The 23876-nt window shown below is 38.0% G+C and overlaps 1 pseudogene across 1 annotated transcript; it reads right to left on the reverse strand.

Annotated features, from left to right (window-relative positions):
• Window positions 1-19491: 19491 nt before the first annotated feature.
• On the reverse strand, window positions 19492-23536 carry LOC149553710 (putative pre-mRNA-splicing factor ATP-dependent RNA helicase DEAH5 pseudogene; annotated as a pseudogene). The gene has a single exon (XR_016353143.1). The product of XR_016353143.1 is annotated as a putative pre-mRNA-splicing factor ATP-dependent RNA helicase DEAH5 pseudogene (transcript).
• Between the last annotated feature and the right edge of the window lie 340 nt (window positions 23537-23876).

Consider the following 23876-nt stretch of genomic DNA (forward strand, 5'->3'; position numbering starts at 1 on the left):
GGTTAGTCACCCATCAGGAAAATATTGATTGTCCCAGCAAGTTGGTACTATGTGTTGATGACACAAGTGGGTAGGTAGAACTTTTGGGAGTCTGAAGACCAGTTTCACTTCGAATGATCTTGAGGAAGTCGAGAGTCTTATAGTGACCCTCAATGATCACCCACTCCTTCATGAGTATGTAGATGTGTTTCCTAATGAGATTCTAGGTATGTTACTATAGCATGACATTGATTTTTGGATTGATCTTGTACCAGAAGCGGAGCCAATTTCATGAGCTTCATACTGCATGACTATTCAGGAGTTGAATGAGCTTAGATTGCAACTTGAAGAATTGTTGCCCAAGGGCCATATGTGTCCTAGTGTATCCCCGTGGAGTGCACCAGTCATCTTTGTGAAGAAGAAAGATGGATCATTAGGTTTGTGCATTAACTACTAGCAATTGAATAAGGAGACAATGAAGAACCGATATTGTTTGCTGAGGATTGATGACTTGTTTGATTAGATGAAAGGAGCATGTGTGTTCTCAAATATTGATCTGAAGTTGAGATATCATTAGCTTCGTATCCAGGAGGTTGAAATTCATTGAACAACTTTTCATACATGTTATGGCCATTATGAGTTCACGATTGTACCCTTTGAGTTAACCAATGTGCCAACGATGTTTATGAGTTTGATGAATGAAGTATTTCACACTTACCTCGATCAATATGTCACTATATTCTTGGATGACATATTGATCTATTCGAAGACTATTGAGGAGCATGAGGTCCATTTATGTCAGGTATTGCAGTGCTTGAGAGACCATCAGTTGTATGGCAACCTGGGTAAATGAAAATTCTTCCAGTTTGAGGTAAAGTATTTGGGGCATATCATCACTGGTGATGGTATTGCGGTGGATTTGACTAAAATCTGAGCCATCATGGATTGGCCAATACCCACTAATGTCTCAAAAGTTCATAGCTTCATGGGATTGGCAAGTTATTATCATCACTTCATGAAAGATTTCTCATGAGTGGCTCATCCCATCACTTCTCTTTAGTGGAAAAGGAAGAAGTTTGTTTGGTCACATTAGTGTGAGGTGGCATTTAATGCTCTTAAGGAGTGTTTGACTAGTGCACCAGTCCTTATCATGCCTAATCATGTAGGTAATTTCATGGTTTGTACAGATGCTTCATTGGAAGGCGTGGGTGTGGTGTTGATGTAGGATGGTCAAGTGATTGCATATGAGTCTAGAAAACTCAAGGACCATGAACTCAACTACCCCACTCATGATTTAGAACTTGCGGCCGTAGTGCACACTCTAGTTTGTTGGAGGCATTTCCTTTTGGGACACAAGTTTGAGCTGCGTAGCAATCATAGGAGCTTGCAATATATTTTTACTCAGCCAAACCTAAATGCACAACAATGTCACTAGATGGAATTCTTGTGCAAATATGACTTTGATGTTCATTACATTAAAGGGAAGGAGAATGTGATCATGGATGCCTTGAGTAGGAGGCAACATGAGGTATCAATGTTGTCATTGGGAGTAGATTTATGAGGCTGTATCTTGGAGGCTTTGCCTAGTGACACTTGGTATCAAGAGGTGAGGGTAGAGATCAAGTCTGGACGTACCCTTGAGGGGTGATTTTCAAGATATTTGCTTTAGTCTGACAGACTACTGTGACACTTGAGGCATATCTATGTACCCGTGTCAGGTGATCTTTGTGCCTTGGTTTTTTGGACGTGTATCGTGCACCATATTTCGCACATCCTAGCATCAAGAAGATGCATGTCAATCTTAAATAGTTATACTTTTGGGTAGGGATGAGGCACAATGTTGTTGATTTTGTGGCTCAAGGTCTTGAGTGCCAAAGAGTGAAGGTAGAGCATCACCATCCATTGGGTCTTTTGCAGCCACATACCATTCTAGAGTAGAAATTGGATATGATATCTATTGATTTTATCATAGGGTTTCCTATGTCATCATGGAGACATGATTATATTATGGTGACAGTGGAAAAGTTGTCCAAGGTAACACATTTTTCACCCATGAGAGCATCCTTCATAGCTTCTTCTGTAGCGCATGTTTTCTAGGAGGATATTGTTCATTTGCATGGGATCTCTCATCAAATTATTTCAGATATAGATCTAGTGTTTACTTTTGCACTGTGGATGTCTCTCCAGCATGCATTGGGTGCGCAAATCACTTTTAGTTTGGCTTATCACCCAGTGACTAATGGTCAGATTGAGAGAGTAAATTAGGTTCTAAAGGATATGCTTCACATGTATGTGATGGATAGGCAGGTGAAGTGGGAGGATTGTTTATACTATGTTGAGTTTACATACAACAATAGGTATCATAGTTCTCTTGGCATGTCACCTTTTTAGGCCTTGTATGGTAGATTGTGTCGTACAACTCTAAGTTGGGAGCGTTTAGAGGACCGATTTATTTTGCGTCTAGAGATGCTTCAGGATATGGAGTAGTAGGTTGTTCGTATTAGGGAGAATTTGGTTACTCCTCAAGATAGACAAAAGAAGTATGTAGATTCCTATAGTTTGGATTGTTACTTTTCTATTGATGACATGGTTTTTTGAGAGTGCATCTGAGGCACAACCCCATTAGTTATGGCAAAGGCTCTCAGTTGGCACCATGTTTTGTCTGAATGTTTGAGATCCTCAAGAGGATTGGTTTTGTTGTTTGTCGACTAGTGTTGCCACCTAGCCTATCGTGCATCCACAATTTTTTTCATGTTTTTATTTTGGGACAGTATATTCCCGATGTGACCCATGTTCTTAATTGGGATGCTTTGCAGGTAGCAGATGGGCAACTTTCTTTGGAGCCCATGCATATCCTTCAGCATTGGAGGTTGACCTTGTGAGATCGGGACATAGAGCAGGTAAGGGTCCAATGTGACCCAAGCAATGAGACCTTTGTGACTTGTGAAGATGCTACACAGTTGAGAGGATTGTACCCCTACCTATTTGTCGACTTCCAAGAGTAAGCCTATGCTAGTGGGGTAGGATGTAGTGCCTCTCTTGTATTTGCAGTCTGTACCTTGTTTATTTTGATTGGAGAGATACTTTGTACTCTTATTATTTGTACTTTGAGATGACCTGAGGATCAGATGTTATACCTTGATTTCAGTACAATAGATGCTATACTGCTATGTTGTTCAGTTTATCATATTTGCATGTTGATGCCTTTTTGAGATGACAGTAGGTCTATGATGATATCTGGTTATCTAGTATTTGGACGTATCTATATTTCTATTATGTGATGGATTTATGCTATGGTGATTTACTTCATTCTTGTTTCATTATGCTTTATGCGAACATGAGTGATATAAATGAATTTAGATATAAAGTGAATAAATGGTTAAGTTGATCATTTAATGCATTTATTACTTTGGCTATGATATTATATGCAATTGCACTTGATCGTGTGTTTTAGTGTGCAGGAATTATATCCCTCACAGTGGTACATGGAGTTAGTGATTCAGTTGTTCATATTTTACCAATGTCTTCCCTGTATGGTCGACATATCCTTATTTTAATTGTTTAATTAAAATTTTCGGTGATTATTCAATCTGAACTTGTCTGCATTATGTGATTAGACTAATGAGTGTGTCTATACATTTAGAGGTTTGCATTGTCATGAAAGTTGTTAAGGAAATTTTTGTGATTTGTGATTTTTGGCCTTTAATTTTTATTGAATTTAATTTCTAACAGCTTTTTTATAGATTTATTCATATATCTAGGAATAGCCTATTTTCACTTGGGTCAATTCGAAGCCTAGCTAGTCTAACTAGCTATTTTCCCTAATCAATTATTCACTCAAAAAGTGAATATGTATGGAAAGATAAATTGAATTCCTCACTTCTCACTTTTGCAAAACACAAAATTGAGAGCTTTTTTGAGAATTCTCTTCTGGAGGATCATGTTTATGTTTGTTATGAGAGCTTCAAGCATGGGATCTTCTTGAGGTTAGTCACATTGGATCCAGCTTGGGGAGACCTTGCTTTGCTACAGTTTTTGGAAGCTTTTGCGGGATTATTATTCTATCAAGTTGATTCCTTTTTTAGTCCCTTTTGTTGTCAAGTAGGGCTCTCTCGTTTTCTTGTGTAAGCTCAGATTTTGTATTTATTTTTGGTAGTTGTTTGTTTGGAGGATGAGAACTAGTGTTCCTCTCTATTTCCATTTGTTGGTTCTACCCAGTTGGTTGGGTATGAACATTTTCCCTGATTTTGGGATGAGGGTTTGAGGTTTCGCATTGTTATGTTGGTCATGTTTGCATACGGTGTCCAAACTCAAATTTTATTGAATTTTTGAAGCTATTTACTAAAAGACCAAATCGGTTTTAATTTTGAAGTTTTCCAATTTTGGGGGCTTTTACCTCATTTTGTGTGTCACCCTGTTTTCTCAAGCTTTTCAGGCATGATGTTAGTCCTAGACCTGGATCATCCATTTGGATGTCAATTTGACCATTGCTACACTTTTATGTTGCTTTGTGATGCATATTGCATCCTTCCTCACAAGTCTATTTTCAGTTGAGTGTATTTCTGCATTATGTTCTCATCTAGTCCTTGTGTTATAATCTTTGTGATGGTGGTGCACCACACACGAGTACGTGCATGTACATTTGTTGAGTGACTTGTGGGGCTCGATCTTCTATGATACTTCCTGGAGTCATGATCATTGGGGTTGGGTTGGGAATATGCATCCCTACGGGCAGTCATTGTTGGATGAGCATGGGTAGGGTAGGGTAGCATATGGAGGGGTTTCTATCTCGCAACCTAGTGATCATGGTGCTATAGGGTGGTAGAGGAAGTTTTAATCAAGTGATAACCAAATAAAATACTGGGTGGTAATAAAACTTAATATAATAAAATGTTTGAGCATGCAATTAAGTTCGAAGACACCGTGGATGAGCCTTCCGCTGGGAAGTTGAGTCTGTACGATATGAGCTTGGGCTTGTCAATGCCAAGCAAGTCTCTATGATGTTAGCCCCTACTTAGTAGCCATTGAGTGTTTGACTAGAACCTGTAGTTTATGCATTGTCTCTAATCTTGGTTTCGGTCATCATACTATCTGGCATGAGTGTTAGCCATGGATGTTTTCTTTATGTGTGTTTGTGGTTGGATCATTATCTCCATCAGCATGGCGGGAGTGGACCTATGGGTTTCATGTGGTTGAGAGGCGTAGCTGCCTTCACAACTACTAGTGACCAGTGTGTTGGTTATCAAAACCATTGATTAGAATCCTATGAGCATTGTCTGCTTGATGCTAGGATATCTAATTAGTTGTGGCCAACTTGATCAATTTGATCTAGATCCTTTGGGCTTTTGGTTCTACAAGACCAAGGCATGTACACCTGATCATGGACAACAAACTTGAATCCAAGACGTTTATAGTAGATAAATTCAACGCAAAGGCAATTTCCCGATATGACAAGATTTTAAGGAAATTGTTGGATTGATAATTGTGAGTATTAATCTTTGAATTGTGATTACTTTAATAAGTTTAAGAGTGTTGAAATATGATTAAAAATGAATTACTAAAACAAATAGATATTAAACCCTTAACAGGAAAAGATCAAAATTTTGTTAGCAAACAAATAGAGAAAAATGAGCAATTTAAAGATCAATGCTGAAATTCAAATGGGCGATAGAGTCAATTCTACAAGTTTTCACATTCAACTTTATGATATTAAATCTATGAACAATTCAATTATCAGGATGTGTCAAACTCTTTTTTTTTATGCATATTGAAACCAGTCTATAACGTTTTAACCTTTAAAAGGACAAAATAGATACAAATAAGGAAACAATTATAATATTCCATAATATTTGTATTTGTTGGGTTTAAATAGAAGCAAATAATTTGATCTACTTATCCCAATAATAAATTATCAATAGAAAACAAAAAGATCACAAAGGATGAACTATATAATATTTAACTCTACAACACATAAAAGTCTTGTTGATTATACTACGGAAAAATTTGTGTTGAAGACACTCAAATATAGATGCTCCATCCAACAGAATCTAATGCCACGCAATATTTGAAATGTATGCCCAATAGTTTCAATCTCCAAGAGCTTAGTTCAAAATCAATCTTTTCTAGCAAAGGAATAACAATAACTTGTATGCCTGAGGAATGCTGATAATCTTTTGGAATAAGAATGAATCGTGTCTTGTTTGATTTTCTCATCATATATTTATAAACAACCTAATGTTGTCTGTTGCTTTGTCCATACATTGCAATCCTTCATAAAAAACTAACTAAAGTTTATATAATTTTAATCAAAACCAAATGCGGTCATCGGTTTAATCATTCTTGCTTAATATATCTTCATCGGCAGATATTTGCATCCTTAGTGTTCACCATTGAGCATGTAATCATCGATGATGTGTACTTGGTTACTCCATGTATGCTATATAGAATAATACGATTTGCACAAAAACTCCACCCTTCCAGACCAATACTTGTCCACACCAAGCTTCTAGATAACTTCATTTGTTTCATGCATATGCATCCAAACCTCTCATAAATTTTTGTTTGAACCCTAATCTTGTATCACTAATTGTTATTGAAAAGCTCCTATAAATGTGTGAATGCCTCAGGTCCCCATAATGTTAGTCCGTGGAAAATCCTTTCAACATGTATATTTATGATTCCTGCAATGAAACCAAAGGAAAAAACATCAGACATGAATCGTTGGGCAACAACTAGTAAGAGATAACAATTTCAATGGCTCTTCTCAACGAATCTTGTCCTAACTATATTGGGCTTTGAGTATCAGAAATCCACAAATCCTACTATCAAACGGTTGCTAATTCCAATTTTCTGAGGGCTCTTTTGAAAAACAAATAATTGTGTTTATCCCTTCTGTATTTGCTAAACTCCAACAAGAGTTTATAGCATATCTTTAGAATATCAACATTACACAATACATTTCAACGATATGTTATAGTTGTTGTCTGTATAGGTTTCGAATTTTCTATCTTTAAACTCTGCTTTCTGTTGCAATTGAATTTCCTTCATCCTTAATACCATCTTGACGTTAGATAAGATTGCATTCAAAGGCCTCCCCTTCAAAAGCTCTTGTTACAGGCTTTGATTGCTTCATGTTTATGTGGTATCGGTTCTTATAACCAGAGGTATCATGAGGTTCTACTCCAAATCATTACCCTTCAGATCATATGGATATAATTGCTCCTTTTTAAAGCCAGCCAAACAAAGAGTTATGGCAAGAAATAACCCCTTTCAATCTGAATTATGTCCAATACAGTGTGACATATCATATTTACTACTTAGAAATGGAAACTCAATGTATAACCTAGTGCAAAACATTAAATGAATTGCTCCAATCAGTGTCCACAATGTCATTGAATGGAAAACCCTTCTTCACTTGGGCACTTCAGAAATGATAATTAAAATTCATACACTTCCAAATATCATCTAGAAATAACTCAGAGGTCATATACATGACTAAATCTGACATGATGATTGAATCTTCCCAGTGTGATTGTAATCTGCAGATTCAAAAATAATTAAGCACATGGTTATGAAAACTTGCTACCTTCATGACAATATATTCCCGCTTGTGCACACTTGCTCTTATGCTTTGTATTAATCCATTTCCTCAATTAGCCAAGTGATATGTTGGCTTTTCATGGTTGCTATTTGAATTTTATTTCATGGCTTTTACCACTGTATTTTCAACAGCAAAAGATCTAAACCCACAACATAATCTCATAAATGGAGGCACAAAATTATCGAGTTCCATCACGGTGTATAGAGACAGTCTATTATCCTAGTGCAACCATTGTTGGATGTTTTCACTTGGTACTTCGGTTTCCGAAGTATGCTTTCTTGTGATTTATGCTTTCATTGGAATGCTTGTATATCATGTTTAGATGATGCTAGATTTGATGCATTCCCTTATGATGATGTTTGGCATATGTTTAGATGATGTTAGATTTGACACATTCCCTTATGATGATGTTTGACATATGTTTAGATGTTGTATCTACTTAGTGTGAGTATCTATTGCTTTTGGTTTGGCATGTTAGATTGTTAGTTCTTATGATGTTATTACGTGTTATCATGATGTCGTTATAAGACAACTTTGACTATCTAGTTGGTAATTTGGAATGTTACATGTGTTGGATGGCTAGGACCTTCAAGGTCTCATGATGTTATTATGATTGGGAGGAACCACGCACTTAGTTCATTATTTCAGTTCATTGTGTTGTTACTTATGGTCACTGTGATGTGTCTTTTAGTTATTTCCCTTTAGTGCATGTTTAAATGTTTAATTTCAGATTTCGGCTTTTTATCTTTTGGTTATTTGATCAAGTGTCTTTCCTCGATATATGGATCCAATACTTCCCAGTGTGGAGGAATTTAGGTTTCTAGCTTTCTGTCTTTTGGGTTTCTAGCATGTTGTTATTAAGATTCTCATGCGAAATTGTACATTCTCATGTGAGGATGCAAAAGCTCACATGGTGTGCTAGGTTTTCTCGTGTGGCTTTTGGCACTTTCTCGCATGAAATCCCACACCAGTGTTGGGGTACTTGGGTTGCTGGGCCAAGTACATCCTCACACCCTTTGACGCATTTCCTCACACGAAAGGCAGATTCTCGTGTGTAGTGTTGCACTTCTTCACATGAAATTTCATCAATCTGTTGTCCTTGTGTGAAAAACAGGGGGTATCTCCATTGGTTTTCAGGAAACACATTTTGGTGTTTTTAGTAGCCATTGGGTTTGCTAGTATTTCCTTGCTTCTACAATATGGAGATTTTAGGTTCTGCTGCCGTAGTGGTTTTTTGTCTTTCTGTTGATCGTGTCAGTTCGGGTTGTGGTGTTTGGAGATTTGTTGGTTGTTGGGATAGTGGTTAAGTCTTCCTTTGTGATCTTTGTGATCCATGTATGACGTCGTTGTGTGCACTCATACTTGTAAAAAAAAATTAACTTGGCTTGTATTTCATCCTTGTTTGAAGGATCTCTGGGCGACGCATTACATGCAAGTTTAAAGTAAGTAATAATATTTAATTGTGAGCAAAAGTTTGTAGAATACTAATTCACCCCTTCAGATCATATGGATATAACTGCTCCTTTTTAGAGCCTTCTAGACAAAGAGTTATGCCAAGTAACCCCTTTCAATCTGAATTATGTCCAATACAGTGTGACATATCATATTTACTGCTCAAAAATGGAAACTCAATGTATAACGAAGTGCAGAACATTAAATGAATTGCTCCAATCGATGTCCATAATGTCATTGAATGGAAAACCCTTCTTCACTTGGGCACTTCAGAAATGATAATTAAAATTCATACACTTGCTGATATAATCTAGAAATAACTCAGCAGTCATATACATGACTAAATCTGACATGATGACTGAATCTGCCCAGTGTGACTGTAATCTGTAGATTCAAAAATAATTAAGCACATGGTTATGAAAACTTGCTACCTTCATGACAATATATTCCCACTTGTGCAAACTTTCTATTAATCCATTTCCTCAATTAGCCAAGTGATATGTTGGCTTTTCATGTTTGCTATTTGAATTTTATTTCATGGCTTCTACCACTGTATTTTCAGCAGCAAAAGCTCTGAACCCACGACATAATCTCATAAATGGAGGCACAAAATTATCAAGCTCCATCATAGTGTATAGAGATGGTCTATTATCCTAGTGCGACCGTTGTTGGATGTTTTCACTTGGTACTTCAGGTTCCAAAGTATACTTTCTTGTGATTTATGCTTTCATTGGAATGCTTGTATATCATGTTTAGAATATGTTAGATTTGATGCATTCTCTTATGATGATGTTTGGCGTATGTTTAGGTGATGCTAGATTTGATGCATTCCCTTATGATGATGTTTGACATATGTTTAGATGTTGTATCTACTTAGTGTGAGTATCTATTGCTTTTGGTTTGGCATGTTAGATTTCTAGTTCTTATAATGTTATTACACTTTAGTAATGATGTCCTTATAAGACAACTCTGACTATCTAGTTGGTAGTTTGGGATGTTACATGTGGGGCATGGCTAGGACCTTTGGGGTCTCATGATGTTATTACGGTTGGGAGGAACCACACACTTAGTTTGTTATTTCAATTCATTGTGTTGTTACTTACGTTTACTATGTTGTGTCTTTCAGTTATTTCCCTTCAGTGCTATGTATGATGTCCTTATAAGACAACTCTGACTATCTAGTTGGTAGTTTGGGATGTTACATGTGGGGGATGGCTAGGACCTTTGGGGTCTCATGATGTTATTACGGTTGGGAGGAACCATGCACTTAGTTTGTTATTTCAGTTCATTGTGTTGTTACTTACGTTTACTATGCTGCATCTTTCAATTATTTCCCTTCACTGCTATGTTTAAATGTTTAGTTTCAAATTTCAGCTTTTCATCTTTCGGTTATTTGATCGAGTGTCTTTCCTCGATATGTGGATCCAATACTCCCCAGTGTGGAGGAATTTAGTTTTCTAGCTTTTTGTCTTTTGGGTTTCTAGTGTGTTGTTCTGGATTCTCATGCGAAATTATACATTCTCGTGCGAGGATGCAAAAGCTCGCATGGTGTGCTAGGTTTTCTCGCATGACTTTTGGCACTTTCTCGCACGAAATCCCACACCAATGTTGGGATACTTTGGTTGCTAGGCCAAGTACTTCCTCACTCCCTTTGACGCATTTCCTCACGCGAAAGGCAGATTCTCATGTGTAGTGTTGCACTTCTTCAAGCGAAATTTTGTCAGTTTGTTGTCCTCACGTGAAAAATAGGGGGTATCTCCATTGGTTTTCAGGAAACGCATTTTAGTGTTTTTAGTACCCTTTGGGTTTGCTAGTATTTCCTTGCTTCTACAGTTTGGAGATTTTAGGTTCTACTGCCATAGTGGTTTTTAGTCCTTATGTTGGTTGTGTGAGTTCAGGTTGTGGTGTTTGGAGATTCGTTGGTTGTTGGGATGATGGTTAAGTCTTCCATTGCGATCTTTATGATCCCTATATGATGTTGTTGTGTGCACTCATACTTGTGAAAAAGATATTAACTTGGCTTGTATTTCATCCTTGTTCAAAGGATCTCCGAGCAAGGCATTACATGCAAGTTATAAAGTAGGTAATAATATTTAATTGTGAGCAAAAGTTTGTAGAGTACTAATTCACACGCCCCCCCCCCCCCCTCCGGTATTATCTAATTTCTAACAATCAGTATCAGAGGCCAATTACTCTAAAGACACTTAACAACTTGAGTAAGATCCCGATGGATATGAAATAGTTAAAGAAAAACCTTGAAGAAGCTCTTGAACTGATTGACCTTCTTATAGAAGAAGAGAACCTAAAAGATAGGTATGAAGATGCAAAAGTTTACATTGGCAAACTGAAAGAGAAAATTGATGATCTAGAATCTTGCAAGGAATCAATTGTCCAAACTAATGACAATGATAAAATAGGAAATCTTGAGAAAAAAAATGAGATCTTGAAGCATGAGTTGAAAATTGTTGAACTTGAGTTGAGTCTTAAGAAAGATGGTAGTAAGAGTGAACCTGGTCTAAAATCTGAGAATACAGACCTTAAATGAAAATGTAAGTAAAAAAAATGTGGAAACAATTTTCCTTGAAGAAAAGTTTGAGGTAGCAACAGTGAAGCAAGATATTGCATACATAATATGTTATTTTCCTTATTTTCAAGTGAATTTAATGTTTTTTCCTCATTTTTGTACTACTGAATTCAATGTTAAATTACACACAAACAATAAATGTAATTGTGGATGTGAAAATAAGTGAAAATATTTCCATTGCATTGGATAATAATAATAATAAGGATATACAAATGAATGGTCAAATTGCAACAGAATTTGATCTTTTAAGGGTGTGGAAATAATTTAAAAATTGCACAATAGTTTGTAGAAGAGTGCATGAGATTTTCAAGCATTTTTGAGTCCCAGTTATGAAACATTTCTTCATACCTAGAGCATTTGATGCAGTAGCACTTAAGTTGGAAAAAAAAAAAAAAATTAAATTTAAAAAAAATAAGAAACATTCAAAAATGAAATTTTGTAAAACTTTGAATTGATTTGTAGAATATTATTTCTAGTAGGTAGATTTTGATGCATAGGTGAAAGTGGAAAACTCCAAGTGTTCAAACAATTTGTAATGCCTCGCCTAGAGATCCTTGGAAACAAGGATGAAATACAAGCCAGAATATTTTTTTTTTTTTCAAGTATGAATGCACATGACAACATCATACAGGGATCACAACGATCGCAACGGAAGACTTCATCACAATCCTTGCAACCAACAAATCTCCAAACGCCACTACCAAACTGACACACACAAACAAAGCCAAGAACGACAACGCACATGATGAGGGCACAAGAAACAACCACTCATCAACAAAACACCAAGCTGGGGTAAAATGCAGAAACCTGAAATTTGGCTAAGCCTGAAATCCTGAAGCCCTGAAAATTGGCTAAGTCTGGATTTTTGAAGCCCTGAAATTTCTTAGAATCCATAACTTATCTCCAAGAGGTCTGAAACTTATCTCAAACGATTTGTCGCATATATTAAAATATATCTTAAGTATAAGTTGACGTATTTTAAACCCCAAGAGACTAAAACAGAAACACGACAACTCGATTTCAAGAGAAACCGACAGAATTCAAAATGCAACAGCATAGGGTCGAAGAACGCCCAAAAAGGGTATCCAAAACCACTCTCAAAAAGATCGGATCACGAAGAAAAGTGCCCGCTGATGGCACGTGCAAGTTTTTCACAAAAATCGTGCGACACTTTTTACTAAAGGAGGGCGACACTTCTCCTTAAGGTGTGCGACACTCTTCCAGTGTCGTACGACATTTCTCAAGAAGGCGTGCGACACTTTTCAGCATCGTACGACATTTCTCAAGAAGGCGTGCGACACTCTACCAGTGTTGTATGACATTTCTCAAGAAGTCGTGTGATACTTTATAGTGTCGTACGACATAGTTTGCATGGGCGTGCGATACTTTTTAAAGTGTCGCACCATGCTGAACAAATGTCGCCCAAAGAAAATAAAAACACTCCCAGAAGAAAAAAGAACTAAAATGGAGCAAAAAACCTCCACACCAAGGAGTACCGGATCCACGCGAATCGAGGAATGAACACTCGAGTGCAAGAACAACACAGAAAGAAGAACATCTATCCATCTCAACTACAGCAGCAAAGAACACACTGAAATAAACATCGCAGAGAGCTGAACAATCAAACTAAGTACGCGGTTCCTCCCAACCGTCAATAGCATCATAAGACCATCGTGGGTCCTAGCCATCCCCTGCACGTAACATCCCAAGCCACCGACCAAATCGTCAGTACTGTCGTAATAGGGACGTCACTACTAAAACATGCACACTAACAGCATAAGAAAATCTAACATGCTAGTGATAACGCATAAGATAATCCTACAGTAGATAACATCACCTATCACATGCTAAACAACAGTAAGCAACAGATATACTACTAAAGCAAATCACATCATCTAATCATATGCTAAACATCATAATAAGGGAATGCGCCAAATAAAATAACATCATCTAAACATGATATACAAGCATCCCAATGAAAGCATAAATCACAAGAAAGCATACTCCGGAACCCGAAATACCAAGTGAAGACATCCAACAACGGTTGCACTAGGACAAAAGATCGTCTTTGTACACCGATCCCTAGCAGTGGTGAAGGTAGCTACGCCTCCCAACCACATGGCACCCATAGTTCCACACCCGCCATGCTGATGGAGATAATGATCCAACCACAAACACACAAAATAACATCCAAGGCTAACACTCATGCCAGACAATATGATGGCTGCAACCAAGAACCTAAGACAATGCAAGGAGTACAGGTCCTAGTCAGACACTCAATAGGCTACTAAGTAGGGGCTAACATCATGGAGAGTCGCTTGGCATCCGAAAGCCCAAGCTAGTATAGGCAGCTACTCTTCTCGACAGAAGGCGCACAACCTAGGGTAGCAACTCTTCACGATGGAAGGCACACAACCCAGGGCAGCTACTCTTCTCGACAGAAGGCGCACAACCCACACATTTTATTATCACTTATATAAAACTTCCTCTGCCAACCGAGAAGTAGTCACCAGGTTACAGGATAGAAGCCCCCTCCATATGCTACCCTACCCTACCCATGCTCATCCTACGACAAGTGCCCGTGGGCATGCATACTCCCATCCCAACCCCAATGATCATAACTTTCGGCAAATCCACGGAAGATCGGGCCTCGCAAGTCACCCAACAAATGTGCGCGCACGTACTCGTGTGTGGTGCACCACCATCACGAAGATCATAACACAAGGACAAGAATGAAAACATAATGCAAAGAAAACACCCAACAGAAAGCAACACGGGAAGGACGGATTCTACACGAATCTCAAAGCCGATAAAACCATACATCATTAAATCACTCAATCGGCCTCAATCTGAGAGTATGGATTCCACACGAATCCCAATGATGCAACAAGACCACACATCATGAACTCACTCAACCGGCCTCAATCCGAGAGTATGGATTCTACACGAATCCTAGCGTTCACGAACAAAAACAAAGGTCTAAAAGAAACAATAACAACAAGTATAAAATCACTCAACCAAACACAATGTCGGGAGTACGGATGCAACACGCATCTCAATGTAACATAAAAGTCCAAAAGTGGTCTGACTGATATCCAAACGGATCATCCAAGTCCACGACCCACATTGTGCCAAGAAAACTCGAGAAAATAGGGCGGCACGCAAAACGAGGTAAAAATCTCAAATTTTGAAAAAACTTCAAAATTAAAACCCATTTGGCCTTTGGGTTCAAAAACCCCAAAAATCCAAAAATAAATGAAATTGGACATCGTGTGCAAAAATGGCCAGCATAACGATGCAAAACTCCAAACCCTCATCCCAAAAAATAGGTAAATGTTCATACCCGCCCAACCGAGTAGAACTAACATACAGAAACGGAGGGGAACACTAGTTCTCAGCCTCCAAACAAACGGCTACCAAAAACAGAAGCAGAAACGAAGTAGAAACAATAAAACAGGAAAGCCCTACCTCACAGCCAAAAGGGCAAAACAAGAATCCGAACCATAAAATAAATATCCCGCAGAAGTAGCTGAAAATCGCGGCAATCCAAGGTTTTCCCGAGCTGGATCCAACGAGCCCAACCTCGCAACGATCCTCGCCCATAGCTTCCACAACAAACAAAACAGTAAATCCTCATGAAGAGGATTTTGGGTTTTACTCTCCAACTTTCCAATTTGAAAGTGAGAAGTGAGGAATTAAATTCCTCTTTGGATACTTATTCACTTTTCGAGTGAATAATCGATTAGGGCATTTAACCAGCCAATCTAGTTGAACCCCGAATCGACCCAAACGAAAACAGACTATTCCTATAAATAGGAATTCATCTATGGCAAAGCTGCCAGAAATTAAAATAAATCAATTAAAAAGCCTGAAAATCCGAAAACACATAAATCTCCTTAATAACTTTCGCGACAATGCGAACCTCTAAATGCACAGACACGCTTACTGGTCTAATCACATAATGCAAATGAGTTCGGATTTAATAATCATCGAAAGGTTTAATTTAAACATTTAATTAAGGATACGTCAACCATACAAGGACGACATTGGTAAAATATGAACGATTGAATCACTAACTCCATGTGCCACTACCAGGGATATAAATCCTGCACACTAAACAACACAATCAAGTGCAATTGCATATAATAACATAGCCGAAGCAATAAACGCATTAAATCACCTAATTTAACCATTTCATTAATTATATTAAAATAATCTATTTACATCACTCACGTTCGCATAAAGCATAACAACGTAGGAATGAAGTAAATAACCATAGCATTAAATCCATCACATAACATAATCAAAGGTATGTCCAAATACCAGATAACCAGATATCATCATAAAACACACTGTCATCTCAAAATGGCATCATCATGCAATATGATTAACTGAACAGCATAGTAGTCTAAAATCTTATGATACTAGAATCAAGATGTAACATCTGACCCTCAGGTCATCTCAAATGTAAAACATCACATAAGAACAGATATCTCTCAGATCAAAATAAAACAAGGTAAATGTCCACAGCAGATAACCAAATAATCCAACAAGAACAATCCATTCTAATTACTTAAGCATTTAATAATGATTGATTACTCTGCATTAAAAAGGCATTTAAAACACATAAGAAAACATAGTCATAAACATGACTAACCATTGCTACAGGAACCTAGTTCAGTGTAGCATGGTAATGGTACACAGTGCAATCTCTGCACACATCTCAGGGTAATCACGGAACAACCTCATGATACCACATCGATCCTGGTAACCACTGGCACAAACCTCAGTGAACCAAAAATCACATCATAATCTCAAAGATCAGTCAAAAGCATAAATAAAGCAACTGATACAAAAATATAAATCCAAACACCACGACGGTGTAGACCACTCAGGGTCACAATCATGATCCATCACAACAAAAGATCAGCAAGGTTGCATCCATCAGGATGACTTACAGAAGTCAAATGGGAGAGGCACTACAGAATTGGACAATCTTTTTCATATTCAAATTAAATACTAAAAGGTGATCTCTCAGTAGTTTTCAGTGGACTGATGTCCATACACTTCCAACAGTAAATATTGAATTTTATCTACAGAAGTTTTAACTATTTAAATGGATTTACAGAACATTTATTTTTCTGTTTTTCCCTTTTTTTTTCCTCCTTCAATGTATAATATGCCTCAAATTTAAAATCCCAATGCCCCTATTTTACACATTACTCTTTCCCTGCCTAGCAATTGCAAATGGAACATAGGTTTCAAAATTGAATGCAATTGAGGATCGACATTTCTGAGATCTACTGATTGCAGGAAGTGGTGATCCCAAGGATTCCAACACCTATGATAAGAACAGAACCAGATTAAAGAGCAGATTTGAAGGAGATAATGAGATGCATGTGAAAGGAGAACAGAGGAGTTAAAAGTCGGATCTGAGAAGAAGAGAGACAATCTTGTGAAGAGATAAAGGATGGTGCCAAAAAGCAATAAAGAATCCAAATACAGTGGTGTGTTCTGTGAATTGTAAGAAATGGCTTATGTGCTTAATTGTGCAAATCTGAAATGAATATTGAGTGGTTGATTTTCATTGTTGACATTGTTATACAACTTGCTTGAAGTGGTAGAACCAATATAGTTCTTATATTTGAATAATTTAATAATACTTCTTAAGTGCAAGTATCCTTAAATTTGTGGCCTATGAGGAGTTTCAAGTGTATTTTGTTGATATTACGCAAATAGTTCAGCCAGATGATATAATGTTTTCCCTCAGAAATGAACCTGAATCCCTGCTCTGTTATACATATAAAAGTGATTTTCATAGAATGAGAGGGGCATGGAAGGTATCTGTCAGAACCTAAAAACAGAACTAGGTTATAACAGCATCAACATAACCATGTGGAAGACACCATATGTTGCATGGGGTCATTATAGCTGGGAAGTATTCAGTTATGTAATCATGAACAGACATGCTTCCTCATTGTCTGTTATCAATGAAATTTAGCTACACGGATTTAGATGAGCATGGAATGTCAGTTGTCATGATATAAAAGCAGAACTTTCTGATAGCAGCATCAACATAACCATGGAGGAACTATAATTTACATGCTTCGTCACGGGTGTAAACTACACAGCAATATAATCATGCAAGTCAGATATACTATGCTTGTATACCCTGCACCTTCCAAGTTCTCACAACTGCAACAACCTCTAATTTAAAGTGACATCATCTATAACCTATCCATTTTGCTTCTATTAATGATCGCCCTGGGTTGCCTAGTAGCAGTCATCATAAGCATATATATCAGCAATTGGGATGGAACAAATAGGTACAGTAATGCATATCAATTATACAAACGATTCTATGAGGATGTCTTCATTCACATCAACAAGACATGTCAATGATATCCACAAAGCAAAAGAAATTGAAATATTGTTCCATTCAGTAATGTTTCCCCAACAATCCCCAAAAGCCCTGAAAAGATTTATGACTGATTAGACGACATTGCTCAATAAGACTCCTATAGTGACAAAGCAGAATAAATCATCCTCTAATGTCAGAAGTATGTAGCCGAAAATATCCATCTACAAGTCTGTTCAGAACTTAGACACGATTGGTTCACTATCCATCAATGCCATCTATTAATTGGTGGTTGGTTCCAATTGGAAAAACTTGATGAAGAAGAAAAGAGAGTTGGTCTCAATGAAATAAGGCTGAAAGGAGCTGTAGACATTAGACTACCCAAATCAATAGGGAAAAAAGGAATTTTGACCCAATATCCAATAATCGATCTATTCTTATCCTAGGTAAGGTAACACGATGAACCTTGTCTAGGATAAGAATAGATCAATTGTTGGATATATGATCGATTATAGTATAAGAACGATGAATATTTATTTCTGTAGTTACCATGATATCTCTTCAAACTTCAACCATGCTAAGTACCTTAGATACCTCTGCAAACCTATTGTCATACTTAGCACATAATCCTCACAAACCAGCCCTAATAACTCCTACGTAACCACCAATCCCAAATCAAAATGCATTATTTTAAACTCTTATTAAGTCTCACCCGGAGCCTTCCCTCTAGCACCTTTTTTGGGTCTCCCAGCATACCCATTCCTTTATCCCATGCCTCCTCTTATTTTAGCACTATTCTCTTACTCTGTCACATATCCCCAATCCGCTGTTCACTCCCATTTCTTCATGCAATTCCATATTCTTTTTCAGAGGATTCCTCCTCTGTTTGCCATGCAACCTCCATTTGCTGCATTTTTCTTCTTCTATTCCATCTGCTACCAAATTTCTTCTCTGGGTTTTTTAGCCACCCCTCTCACTCTCTCTTTATTAATGCAGCTCTAAAAACTCATTGCTTTCAAGCCATTTCGAAGTCTTTGGTCAAAAGACATAAATACTATCTATTCAGCACATTCAAGAAGAAATTTTGATAAATTTCACAGCTGAAATTTCTCCTCACGTGGATGCCCTGCATTATGGGAAATGCTTTCTCTTGTTTTAGTTTTATGATAACTCTAGTCTTTTGTTGTGTTCGGCTAACATTAATGTGCATGAGCATCTGAATTTCAAAACTATGACAGAATCATCACTAGTGCTGTACTTGGTTACATACTCAAAATTTTGATGCTCCATAATGATTGATGTGAAAACATTTTCACAATGTACTGAGTAGGAAGCTATTCTTCGTCTTATTGGTGAAGCGGCTATATTATGTTGCCGGACTGGTCTAGTATGTAATTTGCCACTCTATCATTGTAATTCAATATGGACAAATGTTTAAAATAATATATATACTGACTTCATAATCCCTCCAGTGGTTCTCACAATCTTACACTTACTGCCACAAAAAAACCTGGAAGATAGGATGAAACCAGCATATAACCCCCTGCTTATATTTTGTTTCATTCATCCAAACATGGACTCAGCTACAGTTTCAAAGCATATTAAACAGTATTGTACGGGTCCATGATGGCAGAATATATATGTTTTTGAAGTAGAATCTATGTTAGAAAAGTTAGCTCTAATATACTCAATTTACCCCAGTTCCCAATACCATCAAATATAATCGAGAATATACAGAACGCCCAAAAGCATCAGTGAAGTTGTGGACTGTTTCTGTGACATCTTGAAAACGGTCATGAGAATAAGCCACATAAGATCTGGAGTTAGGTTTCAAGGAACCGGGCAGAGTGGCAACACAAGATAATTTACTTCAAAACCGTACACCAAAAAGGAACATAAGGGTGAAGCCTCCAGTATAACCCCTTTAGTAATTGTTTTGTTTCTTTGATCCAAACATGGTCTGGGGAGTGATTTCACAGCAGAATGTATAATCTTCATACAACTCCATGATGATAGAATATCTGTTACAATACTTTTGCACTATTATGGTTCAACTGCCCCTGTTTTCCAGTACCTTCATATATTAGAGAGAATATGCAAAATACCCAAAACTTTCCTAAAGTATATCAAGTGCTTCTGTGTCACCCTGTGAGATCTTAAAATGATGAGTAGGGGAATCGGGCAGAGTGACAATGAGAGAAGATCTTCTGCATTTCTTCCTTTCAATTCCTCTGTCTCCAGACTCCTACAAGTTTTCCTCCCCACTTCTTTTCCCACAATCCTCTGCCCTACATCTATAATAGTCAATTGGTTTACAACATGTGCACAAACATGGTCTGCACATTACTCCTCCGAGAATAGGTATTGAACTAAAATTATAAACATTTCATTGGCAAAAATGTGCTAGCCATGACGTTTGCTGAGACGCCAGGAGGTGGATTCGTGATATCGGTCATACAGAGGTTCAATGCACTCCTGCCACTTGCGTTTGCTCAATTTTGTAGAATCAGCTTTTCTAAAACTCCTCGGTGCCAAATCCACCAACCATTTTGGATCAACAACAGTCGTTTCACGCATGTACTCTTTGCTAGTCATAACAAGTTCATGATAAATCACCCACTGAGGTTGGTGTTGGAAAAGAACACTGCTAGGATGAATATGGACTGAATGATTCCCAACTACAGTTCGATATCCTTCCTGATGATCCTTCCTAGCTGCATGGAAGAAAAACCCTGCAGCAATGGCCTTCTGTATTTTCATTGAGTTCCTTCCAGCACTCACAACATCCATTTGATGTTTGTCCATGATCATTAGCAGTTGCTTCCTGACATCTCCTGCCCTCCTTAAAGACTTGGACTGAATAAAATTCACAAAGCACCAGGGAACTGAAAAGTTATTAGCCTTCCAAGCCTCATACACGGCCAATAAAGTCAAGTGGTCACCTTCTGGCTGGAAAAAGTTTGCCCTCTTCTGATCAGCTTGAGCCTGCTTCTCTTGGGGTCGATGAAAAATGTTTTGAGTTTGAAGCATGGCTATTATGGTTACAATCTCATCACTACAGCCAAGAGCAACACTAGCAATGAGCATCTTTGACAGAGGAGGCTCCAAAGGGAATTCAGCCATCCTCCTACCTAGCTTAGTTAGAAGTCCCTCTTCATCCAAAGCCTCCAAGCTATAGAGTTGTTCCATTGCTGCTATGAAGGCTTGAGGAGAAGGGGAGTCCATAAAATCAAACGAGTTAAGATCATTAATTCCCATGACCTTCATGTTCAGTGTTATGAGTCCAAGATCACTCCTCTGTATTTCTGGAACAGTTGTTGGCAACATCTCACTATGATATGCACTCTCTGTATAAAGGCGATAACACTTCCCCGGACCAGTACGCCCAGCCCGTCCAGCACGTTGCTTGGATGATGCTTGAGAAATAGGAGAAATAACCAGAGAGTCCATTCCTTGCTTTGGGTTGTATATATTTTGCTTGGAGAATCCGGGATCCACGACATAATATATTCCTTCAATTGTGAGTGAAGCTTCTGCAATATTGGTAGCAACAACCACTTTCCTTTTCCCAGGAGGAACGGGCTCAAAAATCCTCGATTGCATCTCACTGGGAAGAGCACTATATACTGGGAGTACGATTAATTCAGGAACATTGCTCCCTAGTCTTTTCATTCGCTCATTCAGAATCTGGCAGGCAGTATCAATTTCCTCTTGTCCTGTTAAAAAGAGAAGAATGTCACCCTCGGGTTCTTCAAGGTGAATTTGCAGTACTGTGAGTAATGCGGCTTCCAAATAGTCGGTTTCTGGTTGTTTGCTGTAATATACTTCTACAGGATAAGTTCTTCCAGGAATGGTGAAAATATTGCAGTTAAAGAAATAATCTGAGAACTTCTCGGCATCTAGGGTTGCAGAAGTGACAATTAACCGAATATCAGGTCTGCATTTGATCAACTGCTTCAGAAGCCCAAAGAGGACGTCCGTATGAACTGTCCTCTCATGAGCCTCATCTAGCATGACTACAGAATACTGTGAAAGTTGGTTGTCTACTAAAAGCTCTCTGAACAGTGTACCATCAGTCATATACTTGATCACGGTGTCTGGTCCCGTGAAGTCCTCAAATCTGATAGTATAACCAACTTCCTCTCCCAACCTACAACCAAATTCATCTGCTACTCTTTTTGCTACAGACATAGCTGCTACTCTACGAGGTTGAGTGCAGGCAATCTTACCTGAGGCCGTGTATCCTGCCTCTGCCAAAAATTGGGTTATTTGAGTTGTCTTTCCAGACCCGGTCTCACCAATAACAACGAGAACTTGGTTGTCATTGACTGCGTTGATCAATTCCCTCTTGAGCGTGAAGATTGGAAGGCACTGTCTTTGATCTTGAATTGAGAGCTTTGATCGCTGTCCAAGACTGGGAGATTTTCCAAATTCATCCTTCTTCCACTCGTGCATGGGGCATGTTGAACGCCAGACACCTTTCAACTCCTGCCCTAAACGCCTTTGCCCTGGCTCCGGCATTGGATCCTCCCACGGTCGATTCAAATCCTTAGGGATTGAGTCCAACTCTATCTTCTGCCGTTGTTCTCGCAGTTCTCTTTCCTCCTTACGGTATGCTGATCGCGTCATGGCTGCTCGCTGAAGTGAACCATCAGGATCCTTGACAATTTTCACAGAGGACATATCCTTCGAGAGGCGAGTTCCACCATGCAAGAAAGCGGGCTCTTCCTTGTGTAATTCGATTTCAATTTCAACATCCTTTTCATCCTCTTCAAATTCTGAATCATCATCCGCGGGCTTCCACCCCGCTGCAGTCAATTGTGTTACTTCCCATTTCTCAGGGGAGCTAATTCTCCTCTTCCGATGCAGCAGGTTATTCTTTTTCCTCTCCTCCTCCTCCACAATTGTGATCCCCGATGTTGAAGACGATGCCCTATAATTATTTAAACTGGCTGAATTGGGACTTGACCTCAAACCATGGGAGAAGGGTTTTCTCATGGGAAAAATGTCCTGCCCTGAGCAAACCCCCAAAATACGAGGCTCTGCTGATTCTTTTTTTATTTTCTTAGAAACCCCCGCATACTCGTATTTTCCTCTCTTATCGATGCTGTTGCGTTTGCAAGCAGGACCAAGGAATGCGTGAATAATGGTGAACAGGGTGCTTAGCAAGTCTTCCGGAAATTCTGCGCCATTCTCTCTCAGCTTAGAATCGAATTCTTCGACCTTCTCGCTGTTGCGGCCGAGATCTGTTACAAACTCGGCTAAAACTTTATCTGCGGGCACCAAGTAAGCTTCAAGCTCTTCGCACACCTTAGAAAGAAGAGATAAGTATTCTAGTCTCTTCATTCCATTTTCTGTATCCACCTCCATTCTACAATTCGACTATTCAAAACAAAGCCTGTCTCGTCACTGTTGTACAGAATCGATCGATGAAGATGAAATCTTCCCTAATGCATTCTGTTCGTCAAGCTAAACCCTAGTTTCTCCTATTCCGCCTTTCTCATCTATAACACGGGATTTATGAAACAAAGCTGCCAGGATACTTTCTTGAGGACCAAGTTATTATTATTAGTGACTGATCGACTCATTCAATTGAAACTCTATTCATCTTTCACTTTTTCTACATGGGCAATATTTTTAATTATGCTAATAAAATATTTAATAATTAAAATATATTGTTTTTAAAGTTTTTTCTTTTCCTACTGTAATCCAAAAACTGTTTTTTTTTTAAAATATTGTATATATCTCTTAAAGTGCACCACCATAGTAGAAATCTAAATATGGTAAAATAATGCATTTTACATATGGTTCTTGTTTTTCAATTTTATTATGGGTATGCATATTTATCAAATATTACTTAATTTTTTTCTAATGTATTCAAATGATTGTTATAGCAATTATTA

This window comes from Cupressus sempervirens, chromosome 6, assembly GCF_028749045.1.
Source record: "Cupressus sempervirens isolate cs-2001-9-10 chromosome 6, ASM2874904v1, whole genome shotgun sequence".
NCBI classification, from domain to species: domain Eukaryota; kingdom Viridiplantae; phylum Streptophyta; class Pinopsida; order Cupressales; family Cupressaceae; genus Cupressus; species Cupressus sempervirens.